This window comes from Hyperolius riggenbachi, chromosome 9 (assembly GCF_040937935.1).
Source record: "Hyperolius riggenbachi isolate aHypRig1 chromosome 9, aHypRig1.pri, whole genome shotgun sequence".
Taxonomy (NCBI): domain Eukaryota; kingdom Metazoa; phylum Chordata; class Amphibia; order Anura; family Hyperoliidae; genus Hyperolius; species Hyperolius riggenbachi.
The window spans coordinates 45,828,755-45,854,753 of record NC_090654.1 but is presented as its reverse complement, the minus strand read 5'-3'; the positions used below and the strand labels follow the sequence as shown (position 1 = coordinate 45,854,753).

The following is a 25,999-nucleotide window of genomic DNA, read 5'->3' as shown; positions in this document are numbered from 1 at the left end:
GATATGCCTCTGGTTGATGCGCAGTAATGTATTTCTTGGTAGTACACCAAACTATAAGTGTGGCTCTCTAGCGCTTACCTCCTGTGGCGTAAATACGAATTGCAAGTAGGTGTATTGCGCATGTGCAACACAACCCAAACACGAACCAGTTTACAATATCTACTGCGCCACTGACTTATCATGTCTTCTGGGCAACACACGTCACCGCGAATGTGGGCCCATCACGCGCTGATGTTTTCACGTCAGATCGGATGCTTCTGGCGCATCGCAACCGATCTGAAATGTCCCACAAACTTTAATTGCTTTAGCGTTACCCTGCGGTAAAAAAGGGTAATGCAACACAATGAAAACAGTGTGAAAGAGGCCCGAGGGTTACGCTACAGTCTGACCTGAACAGAAACTGTCACTTGCATACCCAGAAAAGGATCATCTACCAGGCAACCTAGGCAAGTGCTTGGGGCCTAGTTGGTGTAGAGGGGCTCACCTGCCACCTTCTCAGACCTTTCTCCACTTAAGCTTACCAAAAAAACCTCGAGGGAGTTCCAAATATGCTACCTCTCCTAGGGCGCCATTGCATCCCAATCCATCTCTGTGCACACCTGTTGATTATCTGAGGCAAAGACATTTAAAAAAAAAAGGAACACAGCCTAGTTATTTGTGTGCCTGGCACTGTACATGGCTATCTCATCATGTCACATGTCACCTCTTGTCTTGCAAAAAATGAAGAAAATTAGGGATTTCGGCACATTGCTCCTCAGCTGGAAACAGAGCAATAGGCTGAATGGGACTTGGTTCTGAACATAATCCAGGTCAACCAAAATGGATGTGTCAAATGTCCTAAGTTGCTCTTGAAAGCAGAGGCAGTGCGCAGCGAGGAGGCTCCGGCGATCAGATGACCTATATTCCGAGGCGGCTTGCTGTACATTTACAGCTGAGACTGACACAGCCAGAACTCCTTCACCCTCACTACTAAGCTAACTGTTGTGTTAAAAGTGAAGACCGCCATGCTCTCACGCCCCCCTGGGGGTCACCTCTCTCAGACTTCATGTGTGTCAGGTCTGTGAACTATGATGATTTAACAGCACACCTACCACTAGGACAAGCTGTGTCAGGTTATGCACATCCTCCTCCTCCCCCGAACGGTGGCTGAGTAATCATACGTGCCGCTGGCTGGTTTTGCTCACTTGCAGCATTTTTCACTTCAGTTCCCAACATACGACGATCCCACCTTGTTACTGGAGAAGTCAGATTAACCACTTCACCACTATATGATTTTTCCACTTCAAAACTAGAGCAATTTTCACGTCATGCTCCTCCCATTCATTAGTAAATAACTTTATCACTACTTATCACACCTAAATGATCTATACCTCGTTTTTTTTTCCATCACAAATTCGTCTTTCTTTGGGTACTTTTTGATAAAAATGATTACATTTATATGCATTTTAATGGGGCTAAAAGGGAAAAAATGGAAAAAAGGTCATTAAAGTTTAAAAATGAAAAATGCTACTGTAAATAAAACCCACACATTTTATTTTCTCATTTGTCCCAGTTATAAAAACATTTAAATTATGTCCCTAGTGTAATGTATGACAACAATATTTTATTTGGAAATAAAAGTGTATATTTTCTGTTTTGTATGTTTTACTTTTTCACGGTACCCTATTAATAAAAATACATTAATATACCCTCATGACGTATTAAACAAGCTTAGTCCCTAAGGTAACTATTTTTTTTTTAATGCTGTCACTTTTTTTAAGTGTTTTATTCTGGTAAATAGGGGGAGGGGGTAAGGGGTTAATTACAAATTGGAAATCTTTCATTTTTTTAATTTTAATGTATGTGTGGGTGCATTTTTACTTTTTGGCCGCTAGATGTCCCCAAAATCGAATTCCTGTGTACTGTGAACAGTACAAGTGATCCCCCCCCCCCCCAATTCTGCCCACCAACAGAGCTTTCGGCTGGTGGGCTCTGATCCCTGCCATCCTGTTTGTTTATTTTTTATTTATTTCTTTTTTTTTTCTACCCAGCCCTCTCTCCCTCCCCCAGCCAATCACCACGATCGGCTGTCATAGGCATCAGTCATTCACTGCTGAGCCTCCCAGGGGGACAGCCGTGTCGCACGACTATCCGCAGTACAGCGCTGCTGTATGGTGTAGATGGGGCTTAATACCTCTAGCCATAGACCTTGAATAAGCATGCAGATCAAGCGCTTGGCTGAAGTCTGTCTGGATTAGCATACCCTCCCTGATGCTAAACATACACGGTGCTTTATTCCTTATCAATCGAGCCGCTGATGGCTCGATTGATAATATCCGACAGGTCTGATGACCCGCCGGATAGATTCCCCGCTCGATCCCGAGCGGGAATCGATCCGCGCGCACGAGCGGTGACGTACCGTGTATGTTTAGCATTAGATCTCACCCCTGTTTCCAGATGCTGATGGAGATGCAGACAGAAGTCCCAGTGTGTCCCAGTCCCATTAAGTAGAAAAAGGTATTTTTTTCCCCCTACTTTTTTTCCACTAGAGGATTTAATAATCCAGTGCTGTAAATCACAGTTTCTCTGCAGTAAGTTGAAGTCAGACTGCAGCATAATTCTACATGATAACTAATTAGAGGTCATAAAATGTGTGTGTGGCTGTGAAAACAAGCAAAAATCAGTAACCCTTCGCACACTTGCATGCAAATGTTCAAACAAATGCATTCACAGATTCACTCATCCAGGCACCACTGATATCCCTACAGCTAAGTTAAAAGCCGGGGTCTTAGTTCACAGAAGAATGCATTCTTTTGCTTAGTGACCTACACTGTGCAGAAGTACCCAGGTAAACGTAGGTGTCCTAACACTGGCCCTGTAACATGCATAGTGCAAACATACAAACATTTATTGCATCAAACCTATCAAGGTATTGGGAGCACACATCCTGACGTCCTCTCCTGGGACAGATAGCGCATCATACCAATCGCACAGGGGAGCTAACGTAATGTTCTTGTTACTGACCCCCTTTGGCCAGGGTTTTAATTCAGTGCACTCCCTCCTTCCCCTGTATGTGTTTTTTGTCAGCATGCACACAGCTTATGCTGGTGTATGCGCATGGTGCGCATGGATACATTACATTAGCTCCCTTGTGCGATTGGTAAGATGCGCTATCTGTCCCAGGAGAGGACGTCAGGATGTGTGCTCCTAATCCATAGATAGGTTTGATGCAATGAATGTTTGCATGTCTGCACTATGCATGTTACAGGGCCAGAGTTAGGACACCTATGTTTACCTGGGTACTTCTGCGCAGTATAGGTGACTAAGCATAAAAATGCATTCTTCTGTGAACTAAGACCGCGGCTTTTAACTTAGCTGTAGGGATAACAGTGGTGCCTGGATGAGTGAATCTGTGAATGCATTTGTGTGAACATTTGCATGTGAGAGTGCGAAGGGTTACTGATTTTTGCTAATTTTCTGGCCACACCCCCTTCAGGACCACCCTTTCCTTAATAACTTATTTAATGTCCTAACTAGAGGCGATGTGCCTGGATATATGTGTTTTTTTTTTCGGCTGTGAAAACAATCCTGAAAGCAGAGACACTGCAAGATCTTCAAACCAAACCTGAAAGCGCACCGTGGCTAAAAACGTGAAGTGCAAATTGACGGAGCTGTGCAAACATTCCAAATCAGGGAGGGAGGGGTGTGTGGATGTGTTACAGAGATCTGAGCGTTTGGCGTGATGTGTCATGACCTCAAAAAGGTTGGGCAGCACTGACATAAGCTAGCAGCAACTAAAGAGGATGGTAACATTGAAGGTTCAGAGATTTTGCATACCTGACCAGGGCCTGATTTTCAATCACCTATTCAGAGTATGGCTAATCATTCGCTTACCCTTTAAGTCAGCCAGTTCCTGTATGCAGAACAGGTCAGTGTGGCGCACGGCAGAACAACCATCGCCGCAGGATTGCCCTGCGTAGGTTGACTTTTGTGGAATTTCATAAAGTTTATCTTGTCTGCAGAAGATGAACAGTGCAAGAGGCCAGGGAGAGCGGCTATGCCTGACACATTTATTGCAAGGATGAGGTGACCGCTTGGCACTAAGACTCCCGCTCGGAGCGCAGGATTACTGTCATCCATCTACGAGCACCTGACAGTTGGCGACAAGGATCATTGAGGAATAAGCTCTCACGGTTTTGGTCGTATTACAGATTCCCTGGTCAAAAATTCTTAAAGAGGAGGAAGGTTGTCATTCTGAAAAGCCTTAATGCAAAGCTCTGTGTCAGAGCTGCAAGGATCCCGTAAATTATTAGAGATCTGAAACTCCACACCCCCGATGTAGCAGCCAGGGGCATTGCTAGGATCCTAAAAGTGGCCACTAACGGTCCAATTTCAAGCGAAAAATCGAGCGATCAGACATTTTGATTGGATCGGTTATAAATAATTTCCGTTGATGGGCACAATCAATTACAAACGATTATAAAATCAGTCTTCCGATTGGATTTTCGTCTAACCAAAATTTTAATTTTCTTGTTGGATGTGATAGATAGGAAGCAAAGATTAATTTGTTGATGGTGTAGTGAACGATTTGACTTCCGATCAGAATTTCTGATCGCTTGAACGATTTTTTGCTAGAAATTGTATCATTAGTGGCCACCTTTAGAGATCCGGGGCACTCCAGCCAGAAAATGGGTGTGGCCACGCATTATAATGTGGGTGTGGTCATGAGTGGAGACAAATTTACATAAAATTAACAGCGGTCTAAGTAGGCTTGACCATCAAAATGTTGGATGAAGCCCCCTCTCCATTCATACAAATTAATAAAAAATGCAACTAGGCAGAGTTACCAGGCTTCTGTGCTGGCAGCACTGGCTTTCTGCTGGGCTGGCTGGCCTTCTGTCAAGTTATCTGGCAGTTCCCCCATAGCATTCCCTGATCTTCTAGTGGACCCCCTCCCATACTCCCACAGGCCTCCCATTCAGGCACCACAACTCGCAGCATGCCCACATAGAAGAACCACAGCTCCCTGCATGCCCCCATAAAGGCATCACAGCATCCAGCATTGCACCACAGCACCCAGTATGCCCACATAGATGCACCACAGCACCCAGCATACCCCCGATTGAAGCACCACAGCTCCCAGCATGCCCGCCATTAAGGCACCACAGCTGACTCTGCCTTTGGGACATCCAGGGCACCCCAGAATAGAACGTGTAACATCCCTATACTGCATCCAAATACCGCAGCAGCCTCCTCTTTCATATGTAGTAACCTTTTTACGTCCCGTGCAGCCGCCCAAAGCACAGGCCTTTGTGGCCTTCCCAGAAATCCAGGCCAGCAAGTCGGGCTACAATACCTGCTCTAAAGGTGTTGTGGAAGGCATTCTAAAATTGCATAATCGGAAGGCAGGTGGGCAATTAGTTTAGGTCTTTATTGTTCTAAGCCAGGTGGGGACCCCCGCCAGTCTGGGCTTCCCTGTAGCTGCAAAGGCTGACCCCCCCCCCCCCAGAAGTAGTTTACGGTAGTTACATTTGTGGCAGGAGTTGAGTTAATGTGAGAAGGTTAAAACAGAGACTATGGGGTGTGGTCATCTGGTGGATAAAGCATTGTATGTTTGGATAATGTATTTCTTATCCACCTGGCATCTGTCGGGATACATGCAAGCGCACATGGGGTGAGTGATCTGAATTTCTGGCGCAACTCCTTTGGAAGATGCAATGATCTTCTGTCGTCCACAGTCAGAAGAACGAGTGTCTTTTGAGAAGACTTTGTGCTGCCGCGAGCTTTTCCGCAGCCTATTCCCCGGAGTGGATGGAAGAGAGAGGGAGGAATGCACTTCTTTCTTAGGAAAGAGGAAGGATGAGCAACTGACGGATAGCCAGCGGCAGAGCGCACACAAGCTCCTTGGTGCATCCTGCACTATTCTGCTCTTCCTGCTAAGAAACAATTTATGCTTTTGATTTTAAGCCTGGATTAGGGCTGACCTAAATTTCTCTGGCACTCAGAAGGCAAGAGAGGCACTGGAGTTTGGTGCATGAGGCAGTTCTCTGTAGTTTGTTGGAAAAAAACACCCTCTCCTGTGTACAAAATAAATTCATACCAAGATATGGGTGCGCGCACACACACACACATTTACATATGCATGTACACATCAGGGTGGCGCCGAGGCAAGAGAGGCTTCAGCCTCCGGGCGCAGTGTAGGAGGGGACACACAACGCACTCAGCTATCATTCCCCTATTGTGTTTCAAGCAGAGAGAAATTGGAAAAAGGGATACATGGCAGTGACTGCAAGCCAGATAACTAGAGATTAAGGTGTTGGGGGCCCTGGGGAGCCTCTTAGTCTAATAGCAATTAGTGTGTGACAGCTGGGGAGGGAGGGATGGAGGGGCGCACTGTCTCAGCCTTGGGTGCTGGAGGACCTTGTCCCGGCTGGAATTGGAGTTTGGTGCATGAAGCAGTTCTCTGTAGTTTGTTGGAAAAAAACCCTCTCCTGTATACGAATACATATAGAAACATGCATGCACACACACACACATATACAGTAGAGACACACACACACACACACACACACACACATAGATGCACACACACATTTACGCACTTGTGCATACATGCACAAATACCCATACACATGCGCACAGCCACACACACACATATAAACAGTATATACAAAATATGCATAATCCTTTACAAACTCAGAATTATTTGCATTTCACTGGCCATTCCTGTTGCACAATGGGCAACATCATACACAAAGTTTGTGTGTACAACTGATCCCCCCCCCCCCCCCCCACAATAAAAATACTGTTCCAACATTATACAGAAACCCTTGCTTCTTTCAAAATGGTCTTGGATAGCAGAGCAGGTATTGAATTGAACATGTGTTTTGTATTTCCTCCCATATTTCTGGAGACGGGCTACTCACACTATGAGGCTTGGAACCCTCTACAAGTTGCAAATGTCAATCGGAATCGCTGGCATTTTGAATTAGCGTTTTGTAAGCGATTTCATGAGCGCTTTCAGGCGATTTTGGTAGTGATTGTAAAACGTGTAAGCTTTTTGCCATCAATTGTGATTTGCGATTAGCGATTTCAATTCTGATTGGTCATATAAAATTTTTTTTTCTACAGTTTGCAGTAATTCAAAATCACACACAAATCGCTATGTGTAGCGATTAAATAGCGATTGACTAGCGCTTATATGCTTCACATTGAAGCGCAAACATGCAATCGATCCAGTGGAATTTATCCCATCCATTTACATTGGTAGAGCGAATTAACCTTCTTAGAGATAATCCTGAGTCAGGCTCGAGCCGGAAATCCGCAGCTCAGAGCGGTAACCCCGAGCTGGATCCGTGGGAGGTGTGTAATGTGCAGGGCTACCACAGATCTATCTAGCAGTATGATTTTTAGGGTCTAAACTTATGTGAAAAAGTTGCACCGCTTTCAGACACTAAAATCCAAAAAGAATCATAACGCTAGGGAGGTTAAGGCTACTTGCACACCAAGACGTTGCGTCAGGTGCCACATTAAGGTTGCACAACGTGCACCTAACACAACGAATGGTGCTGCAAGAGCCGACGGTAGAGTGAGCCGCGTTAGGCGGCTCTACTCCTATAAGGTCTCCCAGAGTGGCGCTGATTGGCCGGCGGGACCACGTGACGCAGAGCGAGACACTCCGCATCACGTGGTCCCGCCGGCCAATCAGCGGCCGTCAGTGCAGTGAATATTAAGTAGCCATGTGCGCGGCTACTGTAGCTGGCTCTCCCCGCCTCCTCTCCGCCCCCTACTGCGCATGTGTAAACAGTCTAACGCGGCTATAGCCGCTCTAACGCCGTAGCATGCTGCACTTTCTGGGCAATGTACAGCGTTACATGTAACGCAACGTGGGCTGTGTGAACAGCCCACTTGAGTTACATTGCTGTGCGTTCGGGGAGCGTTACAGGCGCACTAACGTGCGCCTGCAACGTCCCTGTGTGTAAGCAGCCTAAAGCAATCCCTAAATGCCCCCCCCCCCCCCAAAAAAAAAACGCTCTAGTGGGTTCCAGCTCTGAGCCTGATTTAGAATTTCAGCAGTTGTGCTTTAGGATGGTTCACAGTTAATTACATGTGATGTTCTTTCTTCAAAGCCTCAGTTATTTTATTCCCACTGGTTCTGCGGAGATTGATGGTGATGATATCACCATTAGGTTCCAGATATGAAAGGAAGAAAAGGCCAGGGCACTTTTCAATCAGCCCATCCTCCGCTTAGCAGCGAATCGCTCCACTGGAGGGTCTCATGTGGAGAATTGGAGATTTGTTCTACACAAGCTATTTTCCTGGCAGATAAAGTCAATTTTCTGGAGGTGCACAGCCTTGCCTCCACCGTTCAGGGCTCCCTGATGGAGAAGAGATGGAGGAGGATGATAGGGCAGCCAATGAAGCAGAAAACTCAGAAACAGATTACACTGTGATATTTCCGTGCGCTCCCAGCTCTGACACACTCGCTTCAGATGTTACTCCGCAGACGCTCTCAGGAAACGCAGACAGACCACACACCACCAATCGTTATTTACTTTATCTCTATAGCACTGACATATTCTGCTGGCATAGGGTTGTAATTGCTTCATAGCCACAACGCGATTTTCCTGATGCTTTTTCCAATGATACTTTGAGTGGTGAGCGATCGTTTCCGCGATCTTGCGACGTGGGTACAGACACGCCAACGTCATTTAGCATCATGCAAAGATAACGACTGTCACAGCGGATCGAAGAAGATCCCCGGCAACCCCACGCAAAGTATCGCGACTGCTTGACTTCCCGTTCGTGCCCATCGTGTGCAGTCATGTGACGTTGCGCATACCGGCCGGCCAGAAGATGGATTGTGATACGCTTGTAGTAAGGGGGATGTTACTGGATGCCTCTTCCTCCATCGGGAGGTGAGTATACAGCTTTGAAGAGACCCCGAGATGGGCGCACAGGAATAAAATACACATACCTGGGGCTTTCTCCGGCCCCCTCCGGCCTGATCGCTACTACTCCTCTGTCTTCTCGTTTGCCTGCAATTGGCCCCGGAAAGTCCTCCAGTCTGAGGCCAGCTGCGAATGCCTGGCCGGGTTCACATTGCTGGGAGCGCTCTGTGCCTTTGCAATACTACTGTGCAGATGCAGAACGCTCCTGGAAATGGGAGCGAGACAGGGGAGCGCGCCTGGCTGGACTGCGCCTGTGCTGACTGGCCCTAACTGATGGATTTTTCGGGGCCAGTAGCGGGCAAACGGGCAGTCAGAAAAGAATGACGTGGGGCTGGAGGAAGCTCCAGGTATGTATATTTATTCCTGTGGCCCCATTGCAATGGATCTGCAACCAATGCCTGCATGTTAATGGAGTAATTTCTATTGAATGCGGTTGTGCCATTGCGGAGCCATACGGTGTGCTGCAGGGAAAATATGGATTGCATGCTGCAGATTCCTGCAGCATGCATCCGATTCCCCAGCAGTGTTGTGTATAGCAGCATCCAGACGTCCGCGTTGTCCCAGAAGGCTACCAGGGGGTAGACACGATGCGGAAAGCCAGAGGCAGACATGCGTCCGGCTAGTGGAAATGCACCCTAAGGCCGGTTACACATTAAAAATGTGCAGGAGAACGGCTCCTGCAGGCGTTGCGGCGTGTCGTCGGGAATCTGCAGTGCGGCGCTGAGTAGCGGCGGTAGTAGTTAATTAACCCGAAGGGGAAACGCTGATTCCCGACGATAAAATGCGCCTGGATGCGTCGTACCGCAACGCATCAAAACGCAGCGTCGGGTGTGAAAGGTAAAATGAAAGTCTATGGACTTTCCTTTTACCTTGGTTAACACAAAGTATAGACTTTGCGTTAAAACGCCGAAAAAGGGCTCTGGTGTGAAAGAGCCCTTAGAAATGTGCGTCTTCTGATAGATAGTTTAGTTAGTAAAATGCTGTAATAGATGTGTATAGAAATGCAGTATGAACAACGTAAATCTGCATGTCAAGAAGGTTGCATGCGATTATGATATAGCTGACAGGCATTTGCGTGAATGAAAAATGGCCGCACCCGCCACCCAACTGCAGCAGCAGGTGTCTGACAAGATTCTGACTAATACCCGCGGAGTGCTGAGGAGGAATGCAGATCAGCTGCTGCACAGCCTCATACCTGGTGGCTGATTTGAGGAGGTTAGGAAACAGTAAACGCATAGCACTGGAGCTGTCCATGTGAACTGGGAGCACACTGTGCAGAATTGCATGTGCTTTTCAGGAGTGCACTGAACTCCTGAAAAATGAATGCAGTTCTGCAAAGTGTGTTCCTAGCCTAATGCTAAGTTATCCCCATGCTTTAATTAACCCTTACCTCTGGGACCGTAGGCTTACACCCCCTAGTGACCAGGCTATTTTTTACAATTCAGGCCACTGCAGCTTTAAGGGCTCGCTGCAGGGCCGTACAACTCAGCACATAAGTGATCCCCCCGCCCTTTTCTGCCCACCAACAGAGCTTTCTGTTAGTGGGTTCTGATCTCTCCTTGGATGTTCGCTTGTTTATTTTTGTATTTATTTATCTGTTTTTTTTTAATATATTTGGCAATTTTTTAAATGAAATTACCCACTTTCCCCCCGGCAGCCAATACCAGCGATCCCAATCCCAGAACAAATAGCTACCTACTTATATGTGCGTTTTTTTCCTGAGAGTATGGCTGTCCCTGCTGCCTTAATGTAAAGTTGTACAAAAAAAGCCAAAACAAAACTGCTCCCAGCTTCTTTGTTGGCATCAGGATGGTCAGTCAGTTTTGCTTACCTGTAAATGGCCATCTGTATAGTTTCTAAAGACTTAATTAGTGTAAACAGGGATCACTGCGGTATGGCATCTAGGGGCAGGACCCTTCTCATTGCCGTAGTCCCTTAAAGAGACTCTGTAACAACAAAAACCTCCCCTGGGGGGTACTCACCTCGGGTGGGGGAAGCCTCTGGATCCTAATGAGGCTTCCCACGCCGTCCTCTGTCCCACGGGGATCTCGCCGCAGCCCTCCGAACAGCCGGCGACTGTGCCGACTGTCAGTTCAATATTTACCTTTGCTGGCTCCAGCGGGGGCGCTGTGGCGACTTTCGGCACGGAAATACCCGATCTCCGTCGGGTCCGCTCTACTGCGCAGGCGCCGGAAACTTGCGCCTGCGCAGTAGAGCAGACCCGACAGCGATCGGGTATTTCCGCCTACTTCGGCGCCGAGAGCCATCAGAGCGCCTGCGCAGGAGCCAGGAAGGTAAATATTGCGTCACGGCTGTACGGAGGGCTACAGCAAGACCCCCGAGGGACGCAGGACGGCGTGGGAAGCCTCATTAGGATCCTGAGGCTTCCCCCACCCGAGGTGAGTACCCCCCAGGGGCCGTTTTGTCGTTACAGTTCCTCTTTAAAAGTCCACAAAAATTACATCACTAACAGTCCCCAGTGCCCTTCAAGTGCTGCACCTCTTTACTGCCCTAGGCCACTGTCACCAGCCCCTTCAGTATAGGTAGCGAGGTGACCCCTCAACTATTCCCACTACTATAGGTAGCCTGATGACACCACCAGTATAGGTAGGTAGATGACTCTTCCCATTTCCCTCCAGTGTAGGTAACAGATGACTCCTCCCCCTTTCCCTCCAGTACAGGTAGCCAGATAACGCCCTTAACCCCTCCCCCCCTTCCTTTTCAGTATAGGTAGCCAGCTCGCCTTCACACTGCAGAAGCCATCTGTGTCACTCATTTCTCTGCTCGTCTCCAGTGCAGAAGATTCCTCTTCCTTTCCGTCTCCAATGCTGCCCAAGTCAACAATGCAAACATGCGCAGAGAGCAAGGTGGCTGCTGCACAGGCGGCTGGCATCAGAGTACCGCAGTCAGACACTCGCTTGATCTCCCTGCATAGCAGCATTTGCAAGCTTGCAAATGCTGCACCAGTTTAGCCTGCTGCTTTGGTGCCCTTCCTCCTGTGGAGCCCTAGGCCATGGCCTAGGCGGCGTTGGCCTAAATCCGGTCCTGCCTGTCCGCGGCCTAAGATTGTCCTCTGCTGGCTTCCGGGCGTATTCTCCTATTTGCATACATGCACGCCCCCCATGGTCTCCTAGAAAGGACGCGCGCCCGTGTGTGATGTCGCGCACCCTTACTAGGAAACCACATGGGGCGTGTGTGTATGCGGAAGAGGAGAATGCCCCCGGAGCAGCGGGGGACAAGTGGAGGCCGTGGACAGGTAATGTGTACACTTTAGTGCGGCAGGGCACAGCGGCGAGGCGGCGGATGGTTGCGTTGATCGTCGGGAAATTTCACGCCGTTCCCGCTGCACACCCGACCAACCACCTTTGGCACGACATCCTGCAGCATGCGCTATCAACAAAGCGACCAATTTCGGGACGGAAATTGGTCACTTTGTCGGTCCGGCATACACTTGGCGGTACCGACTTTCATCCAATTCGATTAAAATAATCAAATTGGATGGTCGATCAGTCGCCAAGTCGCCTGATACATGGCCACCTTTAGGCATCGCTGGGCAGGTCCTTAGTGTTAGGCATCGACAGGAGGGGTACTCAGTGTCAGGCACTGCAGAGGGGTCTTAGGGTTAGGTATCAAGAGGCGGGTCTTGGGGTAGACATTGTTGGGGGGTTGTCTTAAGATAAGGCATCGCTAGGAGTTCTCAGTTAGGGTTAGGCATCAAGAAGGAGGGGTCATGTTAGGCTAAGATTAGATTAGGTCATAGTAAAATATTGGTAAAGATTACCAATATTTTACTATTTGAATGCACTACCGATAGAAGAAGATCGTTAATTTTACCAATATTCCACTAGCAGCTATCTCCAACGCACATTTTACCGCTTTTTACATGTACGCCTCTAGTGATAGTAACAGCTGCCAGTAGCGTGAGTGATCAAGTTCCAGGTCCCATATGGCTGGGGGGGGTTATTATTTTTGGTGTTCCTTTGGGGGAGATTTGCCACTGATAATGACTTTGCCTTCCTTGCACAAAAGCAGAACAGATGTACACAGGAAACTGGCAAACCATAGCGGTCACTGTCTGCCATTCTTACAGTAAAGGGGCCCATACATTCAGCCGATTTTCTGGCCGACCGATCGATCCCGATCGATCGATCGATCGTTTGCAAATCGGTTGGCCAATCGACCGATCGATGGCCGATTTCGATCAATTTCGATGGATTTCCATCGAGCTGGCAGGATGGAAAATTTAGGTCGATCTGATGAGATTGCTTATCAGTTTGCATTGGCCTTAATGGAAATCTGATGGCAAAAAAATGCCATCAGATAGAATTCCAATAGATTTCAAACTGAAATCTATTGGAATTCTATCCTGGTAAAAAAATGTTCTAAAAACGCATCAGATAGATCATCAGATGCATTTCTTATCTATCTGCTGCCAATCTGACGAGTGTATGGGCACCTTTAGACCACCATGGAGGAGATTTCCTGTTGGCAGCATGGTAGCAGGAGCCCAATCAGCACTCTCAAATCTTGTCTACCCCTAGGACCCGAGAAACGAATCATCATTGGCTGCCCCGAGCTATTACAAGTTACAGCGTCATGCTGGTGAGACACCTGCAGGACATGAGAGGACGAGACTCACTGTGTGTGTTTCAGCTTGCGCTGGACGTCTGGGGTTTCCTGGCTGGCTGGATGAGAGTCTGCTGTTGTTTAGCCCCCAGGGAGGTCTTCAGCTCCATCACTGCAGCAGCTGGGCCTGAGCTGGATCCATGCTGCGGCTGTTCATATCCCTGCACACAACGAGAAGACAAACAAATGTACAATGTGGCAGCAGTTATCAGTGCGGCACAAACCTGAATATATAAAATGTGAACATACCACCTGATAGCTTAAAGGGAACCTGAAGTGACAGGGATATCGAGGCTGCCATATTGAGACACTACTGATGTCAAATAGATCAGCTGGGCAACTGGTATTGTTTAAAAGGAAATAAATATGTCAGCTTTCATATACCTCTTGCTTCAGGTTCCCTTTAAAGGCGGGCCTGAACCAAGAACTTCCTCTCTGCTCTAAAAGATAAGCAAGAGCATAATAACCTTTAAAGAGACTCCGTAACAAAAATTGCATCCTGTTTTTTATCATCCTACAAGTTCCAAAAGCTATTCTAATGTGTTCTGGCTTACTGCAGCTCGTTCTACTATCACCATCTCTGTAATAAATCAACTTATCTCTCTCTTGTCAGACTTGTCAGCCTGTGTCTGGAAGGCTGCCAAGTTCTTCAGTGTTGTGGTTCTGTGATGCATCTCCCCCCTCCAGGCCCCTCTCTGCACACTGCTGTGTGTTATTTAGATTAGTGCAGCTTCTCTCTGCTCTTTTATCTTTTACAAGCTGGATAAATCCTCCTCTGAGCTGGCTGGGCTTTCACATACTGAGGAATTACATACAGGCAGAGCTGTCTGCACTCTGCAGGAAGAAACAGCCTGACACTTCAGTGGATGAGAGCTGCAGGGGGAAAGAAGCACACAAATGATCTCTTGAGATTCAAAAGGAAGGCTGTATACAGCCTGCTTATGTATGGATGTATTTTCTATGTGTGGACATACTGTACATCAACCTACTTCCTGTTTTGGTGGCCATTTTGTTTGTTTATAAACAAACTTTTTAAAACTGTTTTTAACCACTTTTAATGCGGCGAGGAGCAGCGAAATTGTGACAGAGGGTAATAGGAGATGTCCCCTAACGCACTGGTATGTTTACTTTTGTGCGATTTTAACAATACAGATTCTCTTTAAAGAAAAATATCTTTGTTACAGCTGATACAAATCCAGCAATAAATCTGCAGTGTGTCTATTTCCTGCTTTAATGGAAGCAGACATAGGTTTAACATTCTGTGTTTACAAATTAGCTGCTCTGCTGTAGCAGCCAGCTTAAGTTTTTACTGTTTTATTATTTTTACTCAATGACACACTCATTGAACTATGCCAGCGCTGATATCTATGGATTATTGACCCTTTTTATCTTTTCCCTGCTCTCAGAAACCATTTTCTGCTAGGAAAGTGTTTTATAGTTGGAATTTCTTATCAGTGAGGGTCACACTGTAGTCACTTCTTGTCTGAGTCAGGACTGAGTCAGCCACTTACATACCTGATGTTTAACTCTTTCAGGCATAGAAAAAAAAAAAAGGAACGCAGCATAGTTATTTGTGTGCTAGGCAATGTACATACACATGTATATCTCATCATGTCACCTCAGGTATCCTTTAAAGTGAACCCGAGGTGAGAGTTCTATGGAGGCTGCCATATTGGTTTCCTTTTAATCAATACCAGTTGCCTGGCACGCCAGCTGATCTATTTGGGAGCAGTTGTGTCTGAATTACACCAGAAGCAAGCATGCAGCTAATCTTGTCAGTTCTGACAATATTGTCAGAAACACGTGATCTGCATATGCTTGTTCAGGGTCTATGGATAAAATTATTAGAGGTAGAGGATCAGCAGTATAGTCAGGCAGCTGGTATAGTCAGGCAGCTGGTAAAGGAGTCATCAGGCAAAATGAAAAAAAAAAGTTTTACTCACCTGGGGCTTTCTCCAGCCCCTTGCAGCGACTGTCCCACGCTGACCACTCCGCTCTCTACCGCTTTCCCGGGCTCCCCGCACGGCGCAGAGGCAAACTGCGGGGTCAGCCTTACTGCGCAGAGCCCGAGACGTCGGCGGAGAGCAGAGAGGTCAGCGTGGGACAGTCGGCTGCAAGGGGCTGGAGAAAGCCCCAGGGTGGGACAGTCAGCTGCAAGGGGCTGGAGAAAGCCCCAGGTGAGTAAAACTTTTTTTTTTTTTTTCATTTTGCCTAATGACTCCTTTAACCACTTCAGCCTACAGCGTCGAAAATCTTAAGCATCTGAGCAATGTTCACCTCCCATTCATTCGCCAATAACTTTATCGTTACTTATCACAATTAATTGATCTATATCTTGTTTTTTCCGCCACTAATTAGGCTTTCTTTGGGTAGTACATTTTGCTAAGAGTCACTTTACTGTAAATGCATTTTAACAGGAAGATTAAGATAGAAATGGAAAAAAATCATTATTCCTCAGTTTTTAGCCATTATAGTTTAAAATTAATACATGCTACAGTAATTAAAACCCATGCATTTTATGTGCCCATTTGTCCCGCTTATTACACCATTTAAATTACGTCCCTATCACAATTTATGGCGCCGATATTTTATTTAGAAATAAAGGTGCATTTTTTCAATTTGCGTCCATCACTATTTATAAGCTTATAATTTTAAAAAAATTAATAAGATACTCTCTTGACATGTATATTTAAAAAGTTCAGACCCTTAGGTAACTATTTATTAAATTTTTTTTTTTTAATTCTAATTTTTTTTATTTTTTTTTAAATACAAAAATGTATTTGGGTAATTTTAGTTTGGGAGGTAAATAGCAAATTTTAGATGTAATATAATGTATTTTTTTATTTAATTTAGGTATGTGGGTGCAGTTTACTATTTGGCCACAAGATGGCCACATTCAAAAAATTCCTAGATGCGAACGATCTCGCATCTAGGAACTATAAGAAGAAGGTGATGTTTCCTGGGGGCAGAAATACCGCGCTCTCTGATGAGAAAGCGTCGGCATTTCTGCCGGAGACTTAGATCGGTGAATGGGAATTATATTCCCATTCACTGATCGGGGGGGCAGCGGGAGGCAGCGGGAGCGCGCGCGGGCGCGCGCCCGATCGCGCGCACCACACGGCTGCAGCAGCAGTGCCCATCTGGACGGATATATCCGTCCAGATAGGGCGAAGTGGTTAAAAGGAAATAAATAGGGCAGCCTCCATATAACTCTCACCCCGGGTTCACTTTGAGCTAAGTACCCGACACAAGACATCAGAAGATGGATTGGGAAACCTATGGCAACCCACAAACTGACGAGTGATCATTCCCGAAGCATCGGGGGACACAGGGCCAGGGGTTCCGCCGCTTGTCCTAATATTGCATACCGTTACTGCAGCGCACACAATCGAGCATGCTGGCCCTACATCTTGCAGCATGTCCAATCGATACAGCCAATTTTAGCCTAAATTGGTCACATCGTCAATCAGGCACTGATATTCATCCGATCTGATTATAATAATATAATATTGGATGGTTGATCGGCCTCCAAGTTGCCTGATGTATGGCCACCTTAAGAGGCAGAGGATCAATTTGTAAATGTTTATCTAACCTGCTTTGACCCAGAGGAAAGCTCAGCAGAGACTTTTCTTCCTCCGTCAACTGAAGAAGTTCGGCATGACCCAGGAGCAGCTTCTACACTGCCACCATTAAGTCCGTCCTCTGCTCAACCATCCTAGTCTGGTATGCTGGCTCCTCCACCAGAGTCAGCTACAAGCTCCAGAGAGTCATCAGATCGGTGGAGAAGATCATCAGCAACTGAGGATTGCCAGTGACCACTCACACCTTGGCCATAGCTTCTTCAGTCTGCTCCCATCAGGCCGCAGGTTTCCGGGCCATTTCCACCAGAACTTCGAGGCATAGGAACTCTTTTTTTCCCTCTGCTGTCAACCTCTTGAACACCGTCTATGCCCTCCCACCTCCACACCCATTACTTTTTATCCCCCCTAAGGTTGCTGCTGACGACAGACTGTCTAATTTAACACTGTGCTTGAAATTGTATCCTGCAATCACTCCTGTTTGTGCTTCCTGTATTATCTTTATCTCTTGTCTTACTTTATTTTTTTATCTTTACTCGGAGCAATGTTTGTGCCAAACCCAATTCTGGGTGGGACCCAGTCGTGCTCGGTGATTAACCACTTTACCCCCGCCCGTACGAATTTCTCCGTCCCTTTTTCCATCCTTTAACCCCTAGGGACGGAGAAATCCGTACTTTCCGTGCTCCCGCCGCTGCTTGCGCTCCCGCTCGTAAACACGCCGCCCGTCGCTCGCCCGGAGGTCAATGAACAGGAAAATCCATTCCCGTTCGTTGATCTAAGCCCCGCAATGATCCGCTGCTCTCCGATGAGCAGTGCGATCATTGTGAAAAAAAAAAACACTTACCCAGCCTCCTAGTACTTCCTTCAAGAGTCCGGAAGGATGCTTGGAGGTCGCATTAAACAAAAAGTTACTGTGGCCATCTTGTGGTCAAATAGTAAAACTACACCCTAAACATTTTTCACATACAAATAAATTACTTTTACACAAAAAATTAACTCATTACCTCCCACACTCCCAATTTTTTTTTTTTTGTAATTAAATTTTTTTTTCAAAAATTTACAATAAAAAAAAAATACATAAATAGTTACCTTAGGGACTGAACTTTTTAAATATTTATGTCAGAAGGGTACAACACTGTGGGCCTGATTCACAAAGCGGTGATAACTCAGTTATCACGCCTAAAAGACTTTAGGCGTGATAACCTTTGCACTAGCAAAGTTATCACCGCTTTGTGCTCTAACTCGCGCGAAGCTCCCGCGCGCAAAGTCCCATAGGGCTTAATGGGCACTTCGCGCGAAGCACGGTGCGCTGCGCACGTAGCGCACCGCCCTACGCGCGCAAAACTTTGCGCGCGGGAGTTCGCGCAAATTCCTTCAGATCACGCCTAAACTAAGTTTAGGCGTGATAAAGGGCTTTTCACAGGCGTGCAAAGTGTTTGCACCGCTTTGTGAATCAGGCCCTGTTACTTTATAAACTATGGGCTTGTAATTAGGGATGGATGCAAAACTGAAAAAAATGCACCTTTATTTCCAAATAAAATATTGGCGCCAAACATTGTGATAGGGACATAATTTAAATGGTTTTATAACCGGGACAAAAGGGCAAATACATTTCATGGGTTTTAATTACAGTAGCGTGCATTATTTAAAAACTATAATGGCCAAAAACTGGAAAATAATGATTTTTTTCCCACATTTTTCCTATTTTCCCATTAAAACACATTTAGAATAAAATAATTCTTGGCATAATGTCCCACCTAAAGAAAGCCTAATTGGTGGTGGAAAAAACAAGATATGGTTCGTTTAGTTGTGATAAGTAATGATAAAGTTATAGACGAATGAATGGAAGGAGCGCTGAAAGGTGAAAATTGCTCTGGTGGTCAGGGGGTAAAACCCCTCAGTGGTGAAGTGGTTAAAATATTTTTGATTTTGCCTCTGATTTAAAAAAAAAAAATATGAATTGACCATCAGAGGTGTAGCTAGAGATTATAGGGCTCCACAGCAGAATTTTGATGGAGGCCATCAGACCTAGGCAGTGTTGAACAATGCCACCTGCCCCTACCCAAAGGGATATGAGTTGACGAGCCAATGTACATTCTTATGCAATGTATACTGCAATCAGTCTATGGACACAGGGCTAAAATCAGAGGGTGGAGATACACAGGAAAATAAATAGTGAACACATCACCCCTTGGGGCCCCCTTTGCTCCAGGGCCCCATAGCAAGTTGCTATGGCTGCTATGGCGATTGCTACGCCCCTGTTGACCATAATAATAATGAATGAAGATGGAGATGAGGGCGCATTAACCTCCCTGGCGGTAAGCCCGTGTTGAGCACGGGCTATGCCGCCGGGAGGCACCGCTCAGGCCCCGCTGGGCCGATTTGCATAATTTTTCTTTTGCTGCACGCAGCTAGCACTTTGCTAGCTGCGTGCAGTGCCCGATCGCCGCCGCTACCCGCCGATCCGCCGCTATACGCGTCGCCGCAGCCGCCCCCCCCCCCCAGACCCCGTGCGCTGCCTGGCCAATCAGTGCCAGGCAGCGCCGTGGGGTGGATCGGAGTCCCCTTTGACGTCACGACGTCGATGACGTCATCCCGACCCGTCGCCATGGCGACGGGGGAAGCCCTCCAGGAGATCCCGTTCTTTGAACGGGATCTCCTGATCTCCGATCGCCTGCGGCGATCGGAGGGGCTGGGGGGATGCCGCTCAGCAGCGGCTATCATGTAGCGAGACCTCGTCTCGCTACATGGAAAAAAAAAAAATAAATAAAAAAAAAACGTATTTGCTGCCCCCTGGCGGATTTTGCCAAACCGCCAGGAGGGTTAAGCCCAAATGTCATGCAGCAGCTGGACTTGCTGTTAGCTATGTACAGTGCATAGATCAGACGTAAAGCTGCAGACGCTCCCTGATCTTGCAGAGGAGCTCGCTGCGCACGTCCGAGTGTCGCCCTTTATCTCTCCACGTAGCGCTGCCAGGGCGGGAGAGGGTAAAAGGGGACCTGTCAGCTGCATGAGGGGGCTTCTCTTACTCTCAGCAGGGTCTCTGCACTAAGAATCCAGGACTCTCTGAAAGGGCAGCAGTCTGCTGGGGATTCAGCTGGATTTAGCAACTTCTCTGCTGCTCTACGACCCCGGCCATCTCCGCTCTTCAGGTTCTCACGCTGCACAGGACATCTGCTCGCTTAAAGCACAACTCCGGGCGCCAAAACTGCCCCATATTTTGCTATACAGATATAGGAGTACTATGGCTGTTTGGAGAAATAGGTCAAAATGTGATTTCTTTTTTACCATAGAGAATCGGTGATTCCTGTTCTGATGGTTGGCAGATGCAGCAATATGAAGGGTGTCTTGCCTACTGCTGCAGTGGCCTCAATTCACTAAGGGGAGTTATAGCTAAAATAATTTAGGTCAGTAAAATACTGCATTCAGTATTTAAAAACATTTTTTGCTAGCAGCGTGTAGTGCCCGATCACCGCCGCTCCGCGCCGATTCGCCGCTACCCGCCGCGCTGCCCAACCCCCCCCCCCCCCCCGACCCCACGCGCTGCCTGGCCAATCAGTGCAGGGCAGCGCTGAGGGGTAGATCGGGACTCCCTTTGACGTCAATGACGTCGGTGATGTCATACCGCCCGTCACCATGGCGACGGGGGAAGCCCTAATGAAAAATCCGTTCAGAACGGGATTTCCGGAAGGGCTTGATCGCCGGAGGCGATCGAAGAGGGTGGGGGGATGCTGCTGCACAGCGGCTGTCATGTAGCTAGCGCTAGGCTAGCTACATGATTAAAAAAAAAAAAAAATTTAAATTGTGCTGCGCTGCCCCCTGGCGGTTTTAATTGACCGTCAGGAGGGTTAATATGCATGTCAAGAGGGTATATTACTATTACTTTTTAAATTATGGGCTTGTAATTAGTGATGGACGCAAAAAAGAAAAAAATGCACCTTTATTTCCAAATAAAATATTGGCGCCATACATTGAACTAGCGAACAATTGCAAACGTTGCAATAACTGGGACAAATGGACAAATAAAATGCGTGGGTTTTCATTTTGGTGGCATGTATTATTTTTAAACTATAATGTCCAAAAACTGAAAAATAATGATTTTTTTCCTTTTTCTTATTAAAAACACAGTTAGAATAAAATAATCCTTAGCAAAAGTATCCCCTAAAGAAAGCCTAATTGATGGTGAAAAAAACAAGATATAGATTGTTTCATTGTAATAAGTAGTAATAAAGTTATAGGCGAATGAATGGAAGGAGCGCTGACAGGTGAAAATTGCTCTGGTACAGAAGGGAAAAAAACCCTCAGAGGTTGTTGAGGAGTCAAACATAAAAATAAACCTTTTTTATGTACTGTATAAGTTTAACTAGATAAGCCTTTTAGACGTAGCTGCTACGTCCAAAAGGCTGCTGCTGCGCGCTCCTGCAGCCGATTGTGCACGCTCCCGTGCCGCCGCCCGTTAGCCCGGAGATCAATAAATGGGAACGCAATCTAAGTCCCCATTAGAAAGACAGACGGCTTCTATGAGAAGCCACGATAGTTCTATGTCCCCTCTGCACTTCCTGTAGGCATACATGTTACGCTTGCAGGACACATTAAAAAAAAATCACTGAGGCCATCTTGTGGCCAAATAGTAAAACTACATTTTTTTTAAATAAACAGACACACAGTTACATTTAAAATTAACTGTTTACCTCCCACACTCTCCAAAAATACCTAAATAAGACTTTTAATAAAAAAATTACACTTGAAAAAAAAAACAAAAAAAACCCATAAGGGTCTGTACTTTTTTAACATGTGTGTCAAGAGGGTATATTACCATTATTTTTTTAAATTATAAGCTTGTAAATAGTGATGACACAAAACTGAAAAAATGCACCTTTATTTCAAAATAAAATATTGGGGCCATACATTGTGATAGGGACATAATTAAAATGGTGTAATAAGTGTAACGATAGGTGTCAGCAACCAGAGAGAATCTGATTATTGGTGATCTGCAGTATCACCAAGAATACAGATCTATACCTGATTATGGATGATCTGCAGAATCACCAATAATACAGATATAGTACTAACCTCTAGACATCTGAAGGGTGTAAGTGTTTGGTGTAACAGTAGGAATTGAACCACCGGGGTAGCAGGTGGTCCAATAAGTAGAGAAAGACTCTACTGCAGTCAAGGGCTCCAGGAGGGAGAGTCCCCGACTGGTTTTGCAGCAGGGCCCCCCTCTGAGGAGCAGGGGACCCCTGCCGGAGGACTGAGCACCCAAAGGTTGGGTGACAGCCAGAAGGGTCGGGCAGGCCGGGTCAGCAACACACAGGCAGATAAAGTACAGAGACAGGAGACAGATTCGGGAACCAGGGACAGGCAGGGTCGGCAACAGTAGATCAGATGTGCGAAGGTACCGAATCAGAAAACAGAAGAGAAGTCAGGAGAGATACAATTCATAAACAGATATCCAATAATGCCTAGTCTTGAGTGTGAGGTCCGTGGTCTCACACCCAGGGACTGGTATAAGGAATAAAACAGATGATATACAATATTGCTAGTCTGGGGTGTGAGGTCCGTGGTCTCTACACCCTGGAACTGGTCTAAGGAATAACACAGATGATATACAATATTCCTGGTCTGGAGTGTGAGGTCCGTGGTCTCTACACCCTGGAACTGGTCTAAGGAATAACACAGATGATATACAAAATTCCTAGTCTGGGGTGTGAGGTCCGTGGTCTCTACACCCTGGAACTATGCTAGACAATAACACAGATAATAATACAGTGAACTGGCTAAGTGTGGATTCCCAGGTCCTCCTGGTTCCACCACACTGAAGGATCTGACTAAGGTCTGAGTGCTAACACATAGGTATTCGCAACGCCAGACAACCAGCAACTGAACAGCAAGAGATATATATAGTAAAGCGCTCCACAGCGCTGCCCAGCTCCCATCAACCAATCACCTGCTGAGCTGGGATCAGCTGACCGCCTCGATCAGCTGACCCTTCTCCTATTGGCATAAAGAGCCTGTCTTGCGGCGCGCGCGCGTAGCTCTCCATCTGTGTGCACTACTAGGTCCAGACAAACCGCAATCCGTCACAATAAGCAGGTCAAATGGGCAAATAAAATACATGGGTTTTAATTAGGCTAGCATGTATTATTTTAAAGCTATAAAAAAAACTGAGAAATAATGATTTTTTTTCCCATTTTTTTTCATAATATTCCTGTTAAAATGCATTTCGAAAAAAATTATTCTTATAAAAAATGTACCACCCAAAGAAAGCCTAAGATATAGATTAATTCATTGTGATAAATAGTGATAAAGTTATTGGCGAATGAATGGGAGGTGAAAATTGCTCGGATGCGTAAGGTGAAAAAACACTGAAGGCTGAAGTGGTTAATAGGCGCCTTTAATACATGATTTTGGCCTCAATTCACTAAGATCATGCTGGAGATAATAAGGCAAGAGAAAACTTACCTCCACACGTGAGAGAGTTATCTTACCTCTTCATTCCTTAAGTTACCTCTCCTGTAGTTAATTTACCCCCTCTGTAGTTAATTTACCTCCTCTGTAGTTATTTTCACATGCAGCTAATTAACAGCCTGTCTTTAACTCTGGAGTTATTTTAAGGATTGGAGAGTTAATTTAAAGACAGAAGAGTTAACTTTAGGCTTGCCTGAGGTAAAATGTTTCCTGAATACTACATGCCTTATCACCATGGTAACAACTCTAGAAGAGTTATTAAAGACAGGAGATAAGTTTAGTGAATTGAGGCCATTGTCAGCAGAGATCCCATCTTATATCCTTCTACCCGCCACTGTTGCTTGCTTTGTACTGTTCACTGCTGTCCCGGAACAACCATGAGTATAGACATTTCTGATATCCATCGAAGGACTGGACCATGAGAAGTGTGGCATTTGCTCTCCTGGCAGCTTGTCCATACAAAGCATTGGCCAGCTTTGGGGCTGCCTGCCACTGCTGCGGGGAAAGACTGGGGGGCTGCTGGTAAACTGAGGGGGTGGGAGTGGTTGATTGGACTGCTTGTGACTTCTAATAGGGAGGGAAATGTTTGATGCGTCTATCCCATGATCCATAAAACTCCAACCCTATGTTCCTGTATGGTGGATACTCGTAAGAGTCAGACTTGGCTTATCCTTAATGCGACCTCTTTGGTTATGTTTTCCTTGCAGGCTAAATATCCCCTGTAATCCTCTCCTGATATCCCCAGGTATCTGCATCATACTTGTGATGCTTTTGTGCAGGGATGTAGCTGCAAATATGGACCCCCCAGAAAATCTTTGAACCACCCACTCCCTTTATTCACCCTCCCCTTCTCCTTGTAGTAAACCCCACGGCTAGGGGGCTCTTAAAAAAAATCTGAGCGCTATCAGGCCTGGAGTTTCCATAGGTTCAAACTGGGCAATAACCCAGGGCCTCAAGCTCTTTAGGGGCCCCACAAGGCAGACTGTAAAGGTCACAAGCCCGCCTCCCCCCCCCCCCCCCATAAATATGGTCACCATAACACCCACTCATAACAAATGTGCCCATAAAACAACCTGATCTGGAGTACGCCCCTGTAGCGGAGGAAGGGGAGGGTATGTCTCTACAGCAGAACAAATCACCTTAATTGATCATGAAAACTGAGCTTTCAGCTTTAGCCAACAGCTTTCTCTTTGCTGTACGGACTTCCCCTTTAACCTTTAAGAACTGAAAGCCCCCTTAAAATTCTGAAATGTTTCCAGTAGCCAAGTCTGACCAAGCCTCGACTTTTCATAGCATAAAATCCTTGGAATAGGCTCTAAAGTCTTGTAATAAAATGAAAGGAATAAATATTCGCTGTAATAAAGCATTTGTGAAGCCCGCCCCCGTTGCCTGGTCTCACGGGCGGGGAGGATTTCGGCAGGATCTGGCACTCTGTGAAACACTTTTATAGCATCACCGGGGATTCCTCTGTCTTTCATGTAAAGATAAAAGGAAGAAAACTGAACAGTTATTAAGCAGTAAATCCAGGCGGGGGCCCCCCTATGACTAGGGCAGAGGAGGCCTCTCCTTAACGCTTTCACTGCTGAGAATGAAGGAGGAACTTCCATTTATGGAGAACCTGAAGACTGTCAACGTCTTCCTTGTTAGAGGATGCCCCAGGGATGGCGTGATGGTCCCCAAAGAACTGCAATGGCACTGATTGCTAAGGGAATGGCGGGGAAACGCGGCTATGTTTAGATGCTGAAGTGCGGTACTTTTTGGTCTTCGTTTGTAGTTCAGTTGGCCTATTTAATCAACTCCTCCTCCTCATTTGTTTAGTCAACTCTTTGTGACCATATGCATTTTTGCATGCCAGATGTATCTATCAATTACTGCTTCTTTCAGCTGTTGCATAGGCATGTTCATAGCTTCATATATGCTGTCTAGCCATCTTAGCCTCTGTCATCTTCTTCTTTAGCCCTGGCCCCTCAACTTTTCCAAGCATCAAGGATCTCTCCAAAGAATCCAGTCTTCTCATTATGTGACCAAAGTATTTGAGTTTTTATCAGCCCTTCTAGTGAACACTCTGGTCCCGACGGAGATCGGCTATTTTCGCCTATCTCCGTGCGGAGAGCCGCAACAGTGCCCCCGCTGGAGCCAGGGGAGGTAAATAAATCAGTGCTTATCAGCGCTTGTCAGCCTTGTAGAGGGAGGATTCTGGGACACTTCAGGGGAGCCAGCACTGGACTGTCTGCAGCTACAGGAGTGGGAGAAGCCTCATTGGGACCCTGAGGCTTCCCCCTCCCAAGGTGAGTACCCCCCCAGGGTAACTTTTTTTTGTTACAGGTTCTCTTTAATGCATTGCCTTCAGACAGTCACCATCTGCAGAGATCGTTGATCCCAGGAAGATTAAAT

General features: G+C 46.4%; 1 protein-coding gene across 8 annotated transcripts in view; it reads right to left on the bottom strand.

Moving 5' to 3' along the window:
• The window catches only part of LOC137532287 (G-protein coupled receptor 22-like), a 365,826-nt gene that overhangs the window by 56,264 nt on the left and 283,563 nt on the right, over positions 1-25,999 (bottom strand). For all 8 annotated transcript variants that reach the window (XR_011023899.1, XM_068252650.1, XM_068252649.1 and 5 more), the window contains one exon: positions 13,570-13,717. The gene's annotated coding sequence lies outside the window, so the exon portion shown is untranslated. The remainder of the gene's footprint in view (positions 1-13,569; positions 13,718-25,999) is intronic.